Genomic DNA, 15,800 nt, shown 5'->3' on the forward strand with positions numbered 1-15,800 from the left:
CGTTTACTTCTAATTCTGCGTTTTTAGCATCGAGTTGTTTAAAGAAGACGTCCCAATCGCTCACCCGCTCGATTTTCACGCCCAACAATTAAAAGAGAACGGCTGAACTGATTGCGATGAAATTTTACAGATGGATTCTTTATCAAATTTGTAGATCGGAGTTCGTGAATTGACAATGTAGACCAAAAAATAAAGTAGGCCCTTTTGACATCTCCGTTAGTTATGAACCGAATTACATGATATTTTGTATGTAGGAGCCCTTTGTGAGTACCCTCTTCCGACAATCCGCTCTTGAGGTATAAGGGAATATACCCGATCACGATAAGTGGTCGAGGAGGAGAGCTATGGTTGGTAGAAATTAATTCCTTTCGTAGACCTTTCATTAGAGTACCATGAAGAATAAAACTAGCCCCCTCCACCCCGTACTTTGAGAAGAGGACAGAAAGAAGGGCAGTAGTTGGTTGAAAACGGTTCCTTTCATTGAGACCTTTAATTAGAATACAATGAGAGATTAAATTAATTAGCATCTCAGGAAATAATTCGTGGACAGCGAAATTTGATGGCCGTCTGGCACACCTTCAAGGTATAGGCTACCTACTGCAAAAAATTCCAGGACTCTAGGATCATTCCTCTAGAAGTAGTTCAAAACGGTAGAAGTGGGTCCGGACGGACGGACGGACAAAACGCAAACAATAGCACATTTTTTTAATTTTTAAAAAATGCGCTAAAAAAATGCATCATTTTAGCAATCAATATGGGTTTTACAATAGCTATTGAGCGCAAAATGATAGATTGTGTCGATTGAAAGAGACAGTTCAATTTGCGCTCGAATTACACACAAGATTTTTTCTACAATCAAGCAGTTCACGTATTTCCAAAAATTTAAATTTTTCACTCAAATGAAAGTAGTCATTTACTGGTTGTCATGGGATACTCTGAGTAATGCATATTTGATTTATAGTTTAGGGCGCGCGAGCGTTTTTTTTTATTTTGTCGCTTATAAGTAACATTCCTCGAAATAAATGACGTTTGCGTTGCCAAATACGAGCGCAAATGCCTACTTTGGATATCGATTGTAGAAAAAATATTCAATAAAGTAGATGATTAGATACTAAGATTTACTTTTTGTTTTTCTGGTTTCACGTTATCATTCTATTTTTATTGTTATTGACTTTAATAATGTTATTGAGTACTTAACAAAGTGTTTTGATAGCAACCACGCCGATATACCTATATCTATCTACCTCGTGTTCTGATATGAAATAAAATATTGATAGTCTGAACTCTGAAGTAAGGCTCATCTCACAATATAAGATTTTCGGTACCGACCAATTTTAATCGGAGGTTGATGGACAGGGTCGGTGCGGCCACCATCAGTGCGTTCGCGTCTCTGGTTCGCGTACAAATACGTTTATACATTGAATAAAAATTTTTATTCAATGGTTTATACTTATATCGCGCGGGGAACCTTCCTCACCTCGTGCCAGCGACGTCGGAAGTATGGGTCAGAGGGGGCGTCAGTTTTTACACAAGGGGGGCCGCGCCCCCTCTAAGAATGAGTAGATAAATCACTCAAAAACGACTAAGGCTCGATGCGCACTTGCGTGTTCTCAAGCCGCGTGCAAGTAGCGGGCGAACGCCGCCGGTTTAGCAGTGCATGGGCTCCAGTTACACAATACACACTCGAGCAGAAAGAACCGCGGCGGGCAAGCTGCTTGCAAGCAGCGTGTACCGGGCTTGTTTTTGGAGGACGCCGGTTTTTTGGCTACGCCGCCGTACACGCCATGGGTCTTGATACTTGATAGTACTGGTCGCACTGAGAAAGCAAACGTAACGCGTTGATAGTCATCCATTTTGCCTGGAAAAGACAGGGAATGCGTCTCTAGCAGCGTAGCGTTCGGCGGTTCGAAACCGCTCCAATGGGCAATATGTAATAACAGAAACAAGCTAAGTGCACGCGGCTTGTTCGCAGCTTGAAAACACGCAAGTGTGCATCGAGCCTAACACATCTTCTACTGCATGTGCATGCAGAAATTACAAAAGTCAAAAAGTGTAGAAGTAGAGGATATATTGAAAGAATTTGCCAGCAAAACTGCGTAAATTTTTGGATATATTTATTTTTTTATACTTGCTTTTCTTTACAATCCTCAATAGTGCAATAAATAGGAACAAAATTTTGGTAACTTTTGTATGGTCTAGTTCTTCATTATTTTTTAAATAAAATATTAATGTTCTTTTTTCTCAATCGAGTCGAGTATCTCTGAGTTGCTCAGTTGCATATCACTAGACATCCTCCAACATTTTTTTAAATTTTTTCCAAATCTTTTCTTTCAAAAATATATTATTTGATTGATTAAATAAATAGGTTTCAGAGTCACTCGAGGAGTCACTTAAAAAACCCACTACTTTGCATTAATTCGTACACAATTTTGCATGGGAGGGACTTGCTTCTTTTTGAGTCACTTTATTTGATCTACCTATTTACATATTAGTAGGTAGGTATATGTGATATGTCTCTTGTTTACGGTTCCGATAAACCAAATTTCAAAACTCCTCTTCCGAATTCGGTTCCGATATAACCACTTCCGTTACATCCCTAGTACCAGATAGTTGCTCCCCATGTTAGCTTAGAGGGTTTATAATGACACCAATCAAAAGAAGATTTTTTTCTCATCTAATGAGATACGAATTAGTTTATTTTCAGGTGCATTTCTCATTATTTTATCAAACATTCGGCAATAAATCCAATTAGCAAAATCATGTTAAGCCATGGAAATTTCCTAAAGAATTGACATAAGTTTTCACACAGACGGAATGTCGCTCATTAAAATGCACGGAATACGCGTACCTATACCTATAATAGAGTACGTAAATATTTCCTCTGTAAACGTTGTTTATTATAATTACTTTTTCCTCAGTGAACCGCATTTTACAAAAAAATAATGCCAGTTGTCATAAACTGATATTGATTTCGACATTTGAATCTGCTTTTTGTCTTATTAGTCATGGCTTAACATGATTTTGGTAAGTGGATTTATGGCCGAATTTTTGATAAAATAGTAAGAAATACACCTGAAAATGAACTAATTCGTATATCATTAGAGAGGACAAGAAATCTTTCGATTGGGGTCATTATAAACCCTCTAAGTTAACATGGGGAGCAACTATCTACAAAAACCTTTTTCCCATGTTAATTCCCTATTTTCGGTTTGAGAATATTCACCCGGTATATTGACAATAATAATACACTATTTTAAAAGTAATAGACGTACTTCTGTACCAACCTCTATTACGTGATCCAAACAAAAACTTTGTGCGCATGTATCACTAGCATGTGTGGTATTAGATATTAGCACTGTATATGTAGTATTAGCATAGAGGATATACATATAATAATATTGTATTTCCTCTATGGTATTAGTTTTTTGTCCAACCGAACATCAAAAGTGTGATTTGCCTTATCCACTGTAACAGTATTTATGTACAGGTTAATTAAAGTTTATTTTTACGTAATTACAATGTCAAGTCTAAATGTAATCATGACTCCCAAGTATGAATGATGTAACTGGGGGCCAAGGTTATTTTATTTCAAAGGTTACCTGGTAACTATGTTGGCGGAAGTGGGAGGGACGGAATGTATACGTCATCGAGAATTCAGACATTGACGTTCAACCTTGTTTGCAGTCGCGCGGGTGCTTATTTTTCTGGAGTTATAGTTTATTTGTTTAAAATTTATTGAATTTTGAAGTGCATAAGGACATATATTAGCTGTAGATACTTGTTTGGTGCAATATAAAGACATTTAGTTTATGAATGTTGTTGGTTTTCATAGCCGTGATTGAAAGGTTAGTTCATCAATTATATGCACTTATGTATGTTATAATTAAGTATTTTTTTAGATGAGTGGCGGTAACACTAAAATTCCTCATCCTGGTGTAAATAAAATCTCGGTTTTTACGTTTCCCAAGGACCCTACCGTTCTTAAAGAATGGGTAAGAAAATGTTTCACATCCGGCAGCAAACTAAAACGTGCTGCGCCCTCATTGGTCAAAACGGCCAACTGATGAAAGCGTAGCGTCCCTGACCGCAAACGTTTAAAAGCAGACTCACGAACTCTGCAAAGTGCAACGCAATTTCTGCTTCGACTGCACTTCAAGAAACAAAAAGCTCTCCATCTGCAGAACCAGGTCGCCTTGCCAGCTCGACCTCGCGCCACACTCCATCAGTCAGAAGACCTGCATCTGGGCTCACCCCAACGACAGAGCTCGCCGTGTGCACCTCGGTTACCATTTTGTACATACTATAAATATACATTTTCCATAAAACGCAACAGCATTTTATTTGGCGTCATCCGCTAAAGAATGTTTAGAGTTTTAATTCCCAAAGGCTAGGTATTGGTACATAGGGGTGGTTCCTATTTTGTAGAACGCGGAATTTTATCCATTTCCACCTCTAAAATTAATTTGATTACATTTTCACAAGTCCTCGTGCAATGTAAAACAGCTTACGCACCACACTCATTTTTTCAATACTTTGATTGCTTTCAAAGGTGGAATTCGATAAACTTCCAAGATTTCCAATATAAGATCCACCCACATATACATATACCCATATAAATCCAAAAATATACTGCAAAAACTAAATTTTTTACCCCTTTTATTAGCATTGTAACCTATGAGCAATTTTAAATGTGAATTCTGGATGACGTTTTCCCGCCTTCAAAATGCAAGCATTCTATTGGTTTAGAGTTACCAGACAACCTTTCTAATAAAACAACCTTGACTGGGGGCCGATTCTCCGTGAATCCATGGTCTATCATTTAAAAACCGTAAAAAATAAGGTAAATACAATTAACTTTAAGAAATACAGAGTTCTGCATTAAAAATAATAGAGTAAAGTCGCCGAATGTGGAATACCATTTTATTTTAATTAGGCAAAAAATAGGAAATGGAAGATTTTTTTCTTTAGATTTTGGGGAGGGATAGTATAATGTGTTACTAACACAGGAAAAAAAATTACAGAAACTTTAAACATTGGAAAGAAGTTTTAAATTAGGTAAATATTGAAAAAGTCACTTTTTAGGATGTTTGAAATTGAGGCTGTAATGTGGAATACTAATATACCCTAATGTGGAATAGGAAAATTTTCTACATCTATATATTATCTTCTGTCCACTTATATGCTCCTTTACATTTTTCTTACCCATGTCTGTGTAATAAGAAACGTAAATAAGCACAGGAGTTATACTAGACATCGTAATCGGAAATAGGAGTGCAATGTGGTATATTCCACATTTAAATCTCTGCCAGTATTCCACAATACCGGCAAATTAATATTTGTTTACAAAGTGTTGTTACAAAATAAAAACATATTTTTCGTTCAAAATAGACCACATTCTAGACGCATACAGCTCGTTTCTTACTACTCGCATGAAAACTTACCTTTGATACTCGAAAAAACAGCCAGTACAAAAATATTACATACTTACGGGTACTTTATCAAGGCGACGCAAACGTTTTTACAGTTTTATAGCTCCAATTTTTATTAAAAATGGATTCTGTCTTTTAGGAGAGATCCTTAATGACTATATGTCTCAAGTTACGTCATGATTTTGAACATGTGTTTGACGTAGTGCGCATAAAAAATTAAAGAAGAAGAGCGACATAAAAAAAATTACTCAATAAGAAAAAACCCACGTAACTCGATACAGTTTTTTATTTGCTATTCATTGCTTCTTTTCATTTCAAAATATTTAAAAAAATAAATCCAAAATATTGCAAAAACTGTAAGGATTTTGACGATATTGAGTGTGTCTATTCCTGTGACTTGTAAACTAGAGGGAGGTGCATCTAAGTGAGTTCGGCCAATACCAAACGAAAACTGAGGACAGAAAGATAGGTATTTATTAACAAGCTCCTAGCGAGTTTATAATTTTGCGATAGATGGATTCTTTATCAAATTTTTAGATCTGAGTTCGTGAATTGGCAATGTAGCCCAAAAAATAAGGAAGGCCCTTTTGACATCTCTGTGAGTTATGAACCGAATTGCATGAAATTCAATATGCGTATATCTTTAGCCATATAAAACGGAATTTCAAAAATTGAGCCTAATCGATCAGTATTCACTGTGCCATTTTCGCATCTCGACCATTTATAAACCGAATTGCAAACTTTTTTATTTATGAAGGATTTAAATGAAATTTGATACATAACCACTTGGAATAAAAGCAAATATAACGCTAGTTTCAAAATTTGATTTTGCGCATGCGCAGTGCCAACTTTCTTATTTATGGAGGGATTTAAATGAAATTTGACACATAGCTACTTGGAATACAAGAAAATTTAACGCCAGTTTCAAAATTTCGTTTTGCGCATGCGCAGTGCTAACTTTCTTATTTTTGGAAACATTCAAATGAAATTTGATACATAGCCACTTGGAATAAAAGCAAATGAATCGCCTATTGAATATAGCGCAGCATAACACAGCAAAATGGAAATAAATCTTATTTTTATTTATTGACTAAACTCAATCTGACATTATATTTTTCTATTATTCAAAGCCAACCTATAGATAAAAGGAGTTCTAAACTGTGATCTCCAACATCGCCATTTTCCAAATTTGGCTTTGTGTAGGATGTGCAGTGCCAACTTTCTTACTTATGGAAGCAATTACATGAAATTTCATACATACACCCTTTAAATAAAAGCAAAACTAACATCAGGTTTAAAATTTGGTTTTGCACATGCTATAGCCATACCCCAGGAGCTCGTTGTTTATTTTTGTTTAGTTTATTTATTTATTTAATATTACGGGAGAGACCCCAAAAAATCAATGTTTTGTTCACAATTCACATAATACTTTAGGTAATTTTGCTTAAATTGTTGTAAAAAAGCAAAATAAGAATAAATTTAGTAAGTAAGCATTAATCTAGTATGATTTGTCTATATCATTTAGTAACAGCGATAGACAAACACCTATTAATGCAGTCTGCGGATAAGAGTTTGCTAACCGCATCACTCTAATACTCGGGGATTGTTGTAAATACATTGTAACGTTTCATATGAGTAAACCTGAGAGTTTTACCAGGAACATCCGATTACAGTATACCTTGCGTAAATCAAATCAAAAAGTACGTATACACCCGTGTATCTCGTATCGGGTACTTTTGCTTGTCCGTCCGTCCGTCTGTGTGCGCTATAACTCTTTGAAAGTGGCCGATCGTATTGAAATTGGCGTACAGGTACTTTGGACATTAAGGAAGGACGCTACTGGTTTTCAGAGAGCAGGCTCAACTGGAACAAAAGTTATAGGACTTCGAGTGAATCAGGAACAGGAAAAACTGTGCGCTCAAGACGAGGCTCAAAATAATAGAAATCAACATATTTCGTTCCCTAGGTCATGTATCGAGTTCGGACTTTCGCTAGATTAAACAAAGCTCTTTAAATTTTTGCCGCATGCTTAATAATCACCCTGTATAGACCATAGCCAGCTATCAATTAGCGCAAACCTGAAGTTTAGTGGCCCATCAGGGGTCGAAATCTCGGTCGATTTATAAAACGCATTTTCATATAAAACCTATACATTCATAAATTATTGACTTGAATGGGAATGGCTTTCAGCTTTCAGACTAAGCGATCCAGGAATAAACACGATAGTGCGAATCTCACGCGGAAAATCCGCAGGTTCTACGATATTCCTTCGCCAAGATCTCGATCGATCGATGCGAAGAGGTGGGATACCTGCGGAGTGCGGCTGCATAATACTCCCCACGCCGGCAACAAAACGGACCGCCCACAATTTAAAAGTTACAAGAAAACGTATAAACCACCTTACTACAAAAACTTCGTTCGGCGAGATAAGCACATTTTGAAGTATTTTCTAGGTTATGCGCAACCGCCGCGGTACGGACCAAGACCAAACGAAATTACAGTTAAAGGGACATCTAATGCATGTTTAGGAATTAACATGTCACTTCCGGTTTCGCATGAAACGAGGTATTCCACATTCGGCGACTTTATTCTATGAACTTTGGGTTAAATTTCAGAAACGATGCTTCACACATTTTTTTACTACGCCACTAGATTCAACGTAAAAGATATCTAAACTTGACAGTTGACAGTTTTTATTTTTTTCTATCTTACATGGTAAGATTTATGATAACATCTCAAAAAATCTTACTTTTCACCCTGTATCTCAGACACAAACGTAGCTAGATTGATTCTGATTTGTGGTATTAAAAGTTTCACAAAAAGTGGCACATGGTCGCGAAAACCGGAACAGAAAACAGCTCAGATACACTGCAGTCTCAACCAAAATAGGACACACGGTACATCGGCCAAATTGTACATGACTATCTTATAGTACCTGTAAAACCTTCTGCTTTTATGGGCATTTGTAGGAAGATGGGAAATTAAGTACATAACTTACTTTCTTGCAAAGCATTGTGTGAATTGCAATAATTTGTGAACATTTGAACATCAATCGAAAACTCCCAAAAGGAAGAAGGGAGGAATTGGCACTATATACCTAGATACAAAACATCCTAAAATAAAGCACAAAGTCCTACTATAAGAATTAAAGGGGTTTTTACCTTGCGCAACATTCGGGAGAAATTTCAAAAGGTAGATACATATTTGATCAGAACTTTAAATTAAGGTAGGTATTGCACTTTGATTCTTTAATGTTTTAATTTTCAAATTGTGTGAGCCAACTTAATTTAGGAAATGGTTTAAATTTAAATGTAGGTATCTGGTATGTGTTTATCAATTTAGACGCCGCCGGTTTTTATATTATTAATTTATAAGTATTTTTGTTAAGTTAGAATACGTTTCATTTATTTTTTAGCGCATTTTGCTTTTAATCTCACTTTGGCTGGCTGGCTGGCTGGCTGGCTGGTCGGCTGGCTGGCAGCAAATGTGGGCGCGTAGAAGAACTCTTGTAGAAAGGCAACGGGTGTACGTGTATCTACAAGGCCGTGTAATTTGTAAACCTTGGGGACAGGGCTACATGATGTGGGGTTGGCGACATCTGGGCGTCGTCCTCGAGCGTAGTATACTACCGTGAAGGTTTTTCAGTTTTTTCCTATCTTCTACTACAGTTTTGGTCCGATTCTTTTCAAATTGGTGTCGTCGGAAAGATGTTGTAAACGCGCACAACTCCTGCGTGCCGGAATTTTGTTTTTTGGCCTAGGGGCCAAATTAACGACCTTTTGCATGGCGCGCGCGCGCGCGTCTTCGAGAGGTAGTCAACTTCGGGCACCTTTTACCTTCCGTTGCGAATTCTGTCACGCGTTTTAACGTTTCGTAAATTTCGAATGGCTGTCTCTCTTTCTCGTGTCGCCAATAGAAGCTCGAGCAATGAGATGCACCGAAAAAGGAAATGTGGTAGCCTCCGACAAGATCTAACTGATGGTGGAGAAAAATCTTCAAACGCGAATTGCGGGTGAACGGGACGTCGGAAGTGAGTACCGTCAAAGGGAATGTGGTAGCCCCCAACACGATCTTACTGATGGTGGAGTTAAATCTTCAAACGCGAATTGCGGGTGAACGGGACATCGGAAGTGGGTACCGTCAAAGGGAATGTGGTATCCTTCGACAAGGTCTTTTATTCATGGTTGGGTCAAAAGTGGCTAATAGAATACTGATCTGCCACACAAAAATGCGCTGAAGTCCCTTCGATCTCACACGAGGACTTTGATAATTTTTTTGTTTCAGAACTCTTAGAATTTTTTCCTTTTCAATCTTTCACACGCTTCGTGTGGTTTTACAAATTTCATATGCTTACTTCAATTTATGACTTCCGTGTTCTTTCTGTTTTCGCCTGTCGCCCTAATTTTTAAGTTATATAATACGTGACTAGGCAAAGGAACCGCTTGCATGCGGTCCTTTGCGCTAATATTGCAGCCCATATGGTTGCAATAAATGTTCTTAGTTTTAGGGTGTTAATTAGTCGACTCAAAGATTTTTCATAAACATTAGTGTGCTCAATTTGTATTAAAGGGTGTTGTAAATAATGTATATAAATTTGTGTCGTGAAATAAATAGTACCTGCATAAGGTTCTGTGTAAATGAAGATTTACAACAAAAGGTTTAGCTCGCGAACCAGCTACCAGAGCTATCGATTCCAAGTTCCTATCGGGAACTTTTTTATTTATCCAAACTAGTACTAGTATGTACCTACAATGTGACAATGTGACTGAACAATAGTACTTTGTGTACCAAGGCGGGAATGTGGTTGTTTTCCGGGGCGAAGGCATTTCGCCTCGCCTGTCCACTTCCTGAGGCCCGGAAAACAACTTTCGTGCCGTGATGCACACAATATTTTTTATCCTATACACTACATTTAAAATTACTCCCTCAACAACGTCCAACCGCAAGCGCTTGCATTTGAATTCGCTTTAACGCATCAACGCGCAAGCGTTTGTTTTGTTTATTTCCACGTTTCCTGCTGACTACGCAAAAAAAACACGAAACGGTGCAATCTAAGTAGACCCACGAGTATATTTTTTACTCGTAGATTTACCCCTTTCCCTTATTATACAGTTCAACGCAAATTCAAATTCTAGCGCGCTTGCGGTTGCACAGTGCGGAGCTCACCGAAAGGAGTCACGGTGTAACAGAGATGCAAGTGTAGAGTTGACATTCCCGGCATTTCAGTGGCGCGTGATTATTTCCTTAGAAAGTAACGGGATTTAAGGGGTTGTAATTAATACCAGGCGCATTTGAAATTATTACTGGTCTTGTGTATTAACAAATGTGTTTTAAAATTGAATGTGTGTTTTCAGGGACAAAATCACACCGGTTACATTTTAAATCCTTGGCAGGATCCATGTCTTGTCAAATGTTAGATGCTTTTAAGACTGGATTTATGCTTGGTGACGAACGCGCAAAGGGCACACTTAAAATCCTTGATGATCTTGTGTTTTAAAAAAATGTGTTTTATAAATAGATTTATTCATTCCTTACAGTCACACTGGACACATTTAACTTCGGGGTAGTCTCGTATGTTAAAATGCTACTTATTGCGGATAAGCGGTGTTCTACGTACTACAGTGCAAAGTACATCTCGGTGTTAAATGTGTTGGCACAGATGCTCGTTATTGAAAGCAAATGGGAGATTATGACTTAAGTTTGAATTCGTCACGATAATGGGAAAGTATTCAAATGCAATATTTCACAAAATTGATTGAGGTAGCACCCAAAACTTTAATTTCACAAATGGTTGTTGGTACTTCGCACAACTAAACGCAGCTTAAGCAACGGTACAGCGACAACCTGCAATCGATAGATAGAAAATCGGGGATAATAGTTTGTTGCATTATAGCGTCTATTCACAGAGATAGGAGATTATTTTGCTAAGAACTCCGGTGGATTTAAAATTATGTTGGAAAGATAAGAATGAACTCCTCCTTTTATCAAATGGGCGGTAAATACGTAACTTAAGTTTGAATTCCGCAAGACGTGGCAGCACTTTCCTAATAAAATTTTAATAGAATTTTGCAGTGGGGTCCCGGGCCGTGTCTGTTTACTGGTATATAATAAACTTTTATTGATTGCTGTGAATGGATTTTACCATAGGAAGGTTAAAGCTAGGATTGTATCGAATTTGTTTTGCTACTATTTTTGTTGTTTAAGATCTACGACTCCTTGAATATTGTCTAAAATAGCAATTCTTTATCGCTCTGTATCGTATGATTTAAAGTTACTATTTAAAAAACAATTAGATACAATCCTAGATCTCACCTTTATAAACATCATAATCACTGAATTTTAGCAATATTACATTTCCTTTAAGAATAAACAGGCACGGCGCGAAACACTTTTAAATAGGGTTTTTGCGCTGGTATAGAAGCCTCTTAATTCACGGACGTATGCATGTGCGAGTTTGCGCGATAAAGCGAATTGAGGTTATAACGTGAGGTTAGTTCGGCGCTGTAAAACTCAAACCCCGCCGCATAAACGGCCAGCTAGCTCAGATTCTTAATTAAAAGAAGGGCTCGAGATGAGAATCTTCCACAGCGGTTTGTTCGTTTGGGCATATAACATAAGTTTTTGATCTTTGGTAGTTACTAGAAATGATTAGTTGAGCGCCACCCAATTTTGCACAAATTCTGACCTCTCCTGTATAGAAAATTGGGAAAACACAAGAGAGCCAAATAATAAATTCACTACGAGCAATTCTGATTTATTAATCCTGGCAAAACGGTGCAGGATCGGCAAATAAAATGTATCTTCAATACGACAATAACAAATACTTTAAATGACAAAAATAATCCCCAAATAAATTCATGAACACTTCCCTAATAATTACGTTACCAGACCCCTACAACAATGATCGAGCAAAAATGTAGTTAAGATTTCAATGGATTCAAAGATTGAATTAAGTTAACCCGAATAACAACTCATATAGGCAACACTGGGTACAAGTAAATTAAAAATCTTACCTTGAATAACACATACGCTGTCTTCTCCGAAAAAGAGCTCTCCTTCGAAGTTCCAGTTCTGTAACACAAAAAAACAAACCCCAAGCTACAACGCTCGGAACGATTATATGAGCCGGAAGGGCCAAAAATAGCTTACTCGTAGCCGGCTCGTTTACCCATACGTTAAATACAGGTGCGTTGCTCTTGAAGAGAGCCACGACCTCAAACACTAGATGCGAACAAAATACAAAGCTCCAATCATAAATCGTCGGAAGGTTACACTAGATTAACGGTATTGAAGCAAATAAAAAAAGGTTGTGTAAAAGATCGTATCTTCCGAAAATTCCACAATCAGCTGGTCGCTCCCGGTATCGTTTAGGTGTCAGCGCTTATCTACTCGGTGGTACGCCGGATAGCTGCCGGCAATCAACAGGTGTTCGTACTCCGGAATATTCGCAAGATGCAAATTCATTTACTATCCCAAAATTATGCCAGGTCAATGTCCTCCGCACACAAGAATGTGCAAGGATATACTATCAACTATACCATACAAGGATTCGTCTGTACAAGGATTGACCGGTACAAGAATTCATCTACTACATGGATTGACCGGTACAAGAATTCATATACTACATGGACCCCCTAAAAGTAATGAAGATGTAACACTCCCTTAACGAGATTTTTAATAACATACCTGAAATCGTCAGGAGGGTAATGAAAAATACTTAAATCAATGAAATATGGAAATTATCCAACCTCAAATTGTGAATCTGAAAGAATTTTAGATAACATAACGTAAAAGAAAACCAACGCCATTTCACTTACATGTAGGTAGGGCGATGAACTTCAACCAGATATATAGCCTCGCAATGGAGAAAACGGCTTCTGAGTTACACTACTCGACAACGCCAATGAAAAAAAAAAGGTAAAATTGCCAGAGATTTCACGGAATGATGGCAAATATTACCCACTGGTTTAAGAAGGATTCACAATGCCACGCTCTACAACAAGTACAACCTCGTTGGCTTTAAAACGGAAATGAAGTGAAAAAAATAACGCGATGAGGAAAGAAACACGCGTACAAGTGACGCCATCTCACAGATATCCTACCTAACCTAGGAAGCGGTAATTTTGAAATTTGAATATGAATGAACTAAACTGTTACAAGGTCACAGGATACAAACTCCGAGAGTATAAATACGGGGATTTCAAGCAGCAAAAGAGAGTTGCTCATTGCCTTTTCACGGAGCAACCTCTGTGACAGTCGCGCCCGCAAATTATACTTTGATTTTAATTCGCGTAGATTTTCCTTTCTTTGCAGTGACTTTTTGTGGATGAATGAGTGCTAATCCCAATTTTATAGGAGTGTACCGCCTCAACCCCCATTTCTTTTGACGTGTATTATTTACAGCAAAAAGGCGATTTTCTAAGAGAAAAAGAACATAATAGGTTTTTAATAAAGAACTATTGATTTTTTATTCATTTATCCTTTCCCATTCCCTCGAGGCCAGAAAAGGATTATCAACTGAAGCTAGCCGGCGCCCAACAATTATTTCATATAAGAAGAACCGAGCCCAAATAAAATAGTTTACGGAAGAGACGGTAAGGAGAGTTGAAAAGTAACCAGCCGGTTACACTACGCTACGCGACACACCACGTATGGTACAAGTACATGTAGTCTGTACACTTTTTCTCCTTGGCATTACCTACATGACACCATCAATGCAATGTAAAATGGTACGTTTGACGTCATTGTAAGCCTTTAATACTGGGATATTCTTTTTAGATGATAGTTAGAATATAGTACAATAGGCAGGTTCGACATTTTTTTATTTTAACTGAAATCGAGAGACTTTGTTATTAAAAAACGATAAAAACAAATTTGGGTGCAAAATATTGATACGTACGTCCACTGTAAGCACTTTAAAGTCAAGGGTCGGGGCGAAGTAAAAAAAACGTACCTGTGGACGAGACTAGACGACGTGACGTCAGTAGCCAGATATATTTTCCGCCGCACCGTACTGGCAGAGTATAAGAATTCACGTGAACTGAAACCCACTTATTTAGTGTATGCACAATGCGGCCAGGTTGTAAAAAAAACTGATTCGCGAAATGTACCCCATGCGAATGTGGAAATGGAGTTTTTGCAGATGCATAGGTATCGCTGCTCTGAGAGGTTGATTTAAATTTACGTTATTAGCCAACAACTCCATTTCCACATTAGCATGGGGTAAATTTCGATTTTTGATAACCTTGCAGCATTGGCCACACAATAAATAAATTGGTTCCAGGTTACGTGAATTCGTATATATATATATACTTTGCCTACACGGCAAATGTTCTGGCTACTGACGTCACGCAGTCCAGTCTCGCGTACAGATACGTTTTCTTCCTTCGTTCCGACCCTTGATTTTGAAATGCTTTCAACGAACGTAAATATCAATATTTTGCGCTCAAATTTTTTTTATCGTTTGTTAATAACAAAATTCCCTAATGAAACAAATTCCATAAATGTCGAACCTCCCTACGTATTCCCCTATGTAAAACAGTAGACTATTAGAGAATTTGGACAACCTAATACGAGTATTAACAAATGACCATTAAAATTTTATTTCGAGTTGAACATTTCTGGTATAATAGGTATAATCACAAATTTTATTTTTAAATCTGTAGTATTATTCATAAACGCATTGTTTTACGAATCCAGGTCTTCCTGGCGCTTCCGTTAAAGAAGGTAAAGAGAATATTTTACCACGTTCATCATTAATGTACTTGTAACTGCAGACTCTATTAGGTGATTCCGCATCCTGTATCGATTCAGGATTCTTCCACGAAAGATTCTCCAATTTGATCTATTACGTTGATCTAAGCAATGGGATTGAGTTTGTGTACAACAAGGTGGATCGGTGGCGGCACTCCGACACACAGCGCTCTCCATTCTCCAAATCCAGACTTCGCACTTCGGTCTTTCAATACTTTCAACCCCATTATCTTGATGTCCAAAGGAGTACATTTCGTAAATTTGCCCAAAAGATGTCAGAAGCGTTCTTTAACAAATGATTTTGCGGGAGGAATGTCGGAACGTATCACCTCGATGCACAAGAAACAAATTGCATGCATTTTTTGCGACAAGAACATGTCAAGGTCTATAGTTATGTTTTTTGTGCAGTTTTAGTTAACTGTCCATCAGGTCATTGAACTAATATTTTCAGAAACCGTCAATGTTCAAGCTCAAGTAAAGAGGCAGATATAATTGCTTTTTTAAGCACCAATTGTGGTCGACTAAACATTTTATTGTAAGGAATTCTCAACTAAATAATATTATGACAAATAATATAAATATGTTCTCAGTCACTATAGGGCTTAGGTGTTTCCGCGC

This window comes from Photinus pyralis, unplaced genomic scaffold (genome assembly GCF_008802855.1).
Source record: "Photinus pyralis isolate 1611_PpyrPB1 unplaced genomic scaffold, Ppyr1.3 Ppyr1.4_LG2, whole genome shotgun sequence".
Taxonomy (NCBI): Eukaryota; Metazoa; Arthropoda; class Insecta; order Coleoptera; family Lampyridae; genus Photinus; species Photinus pyralis.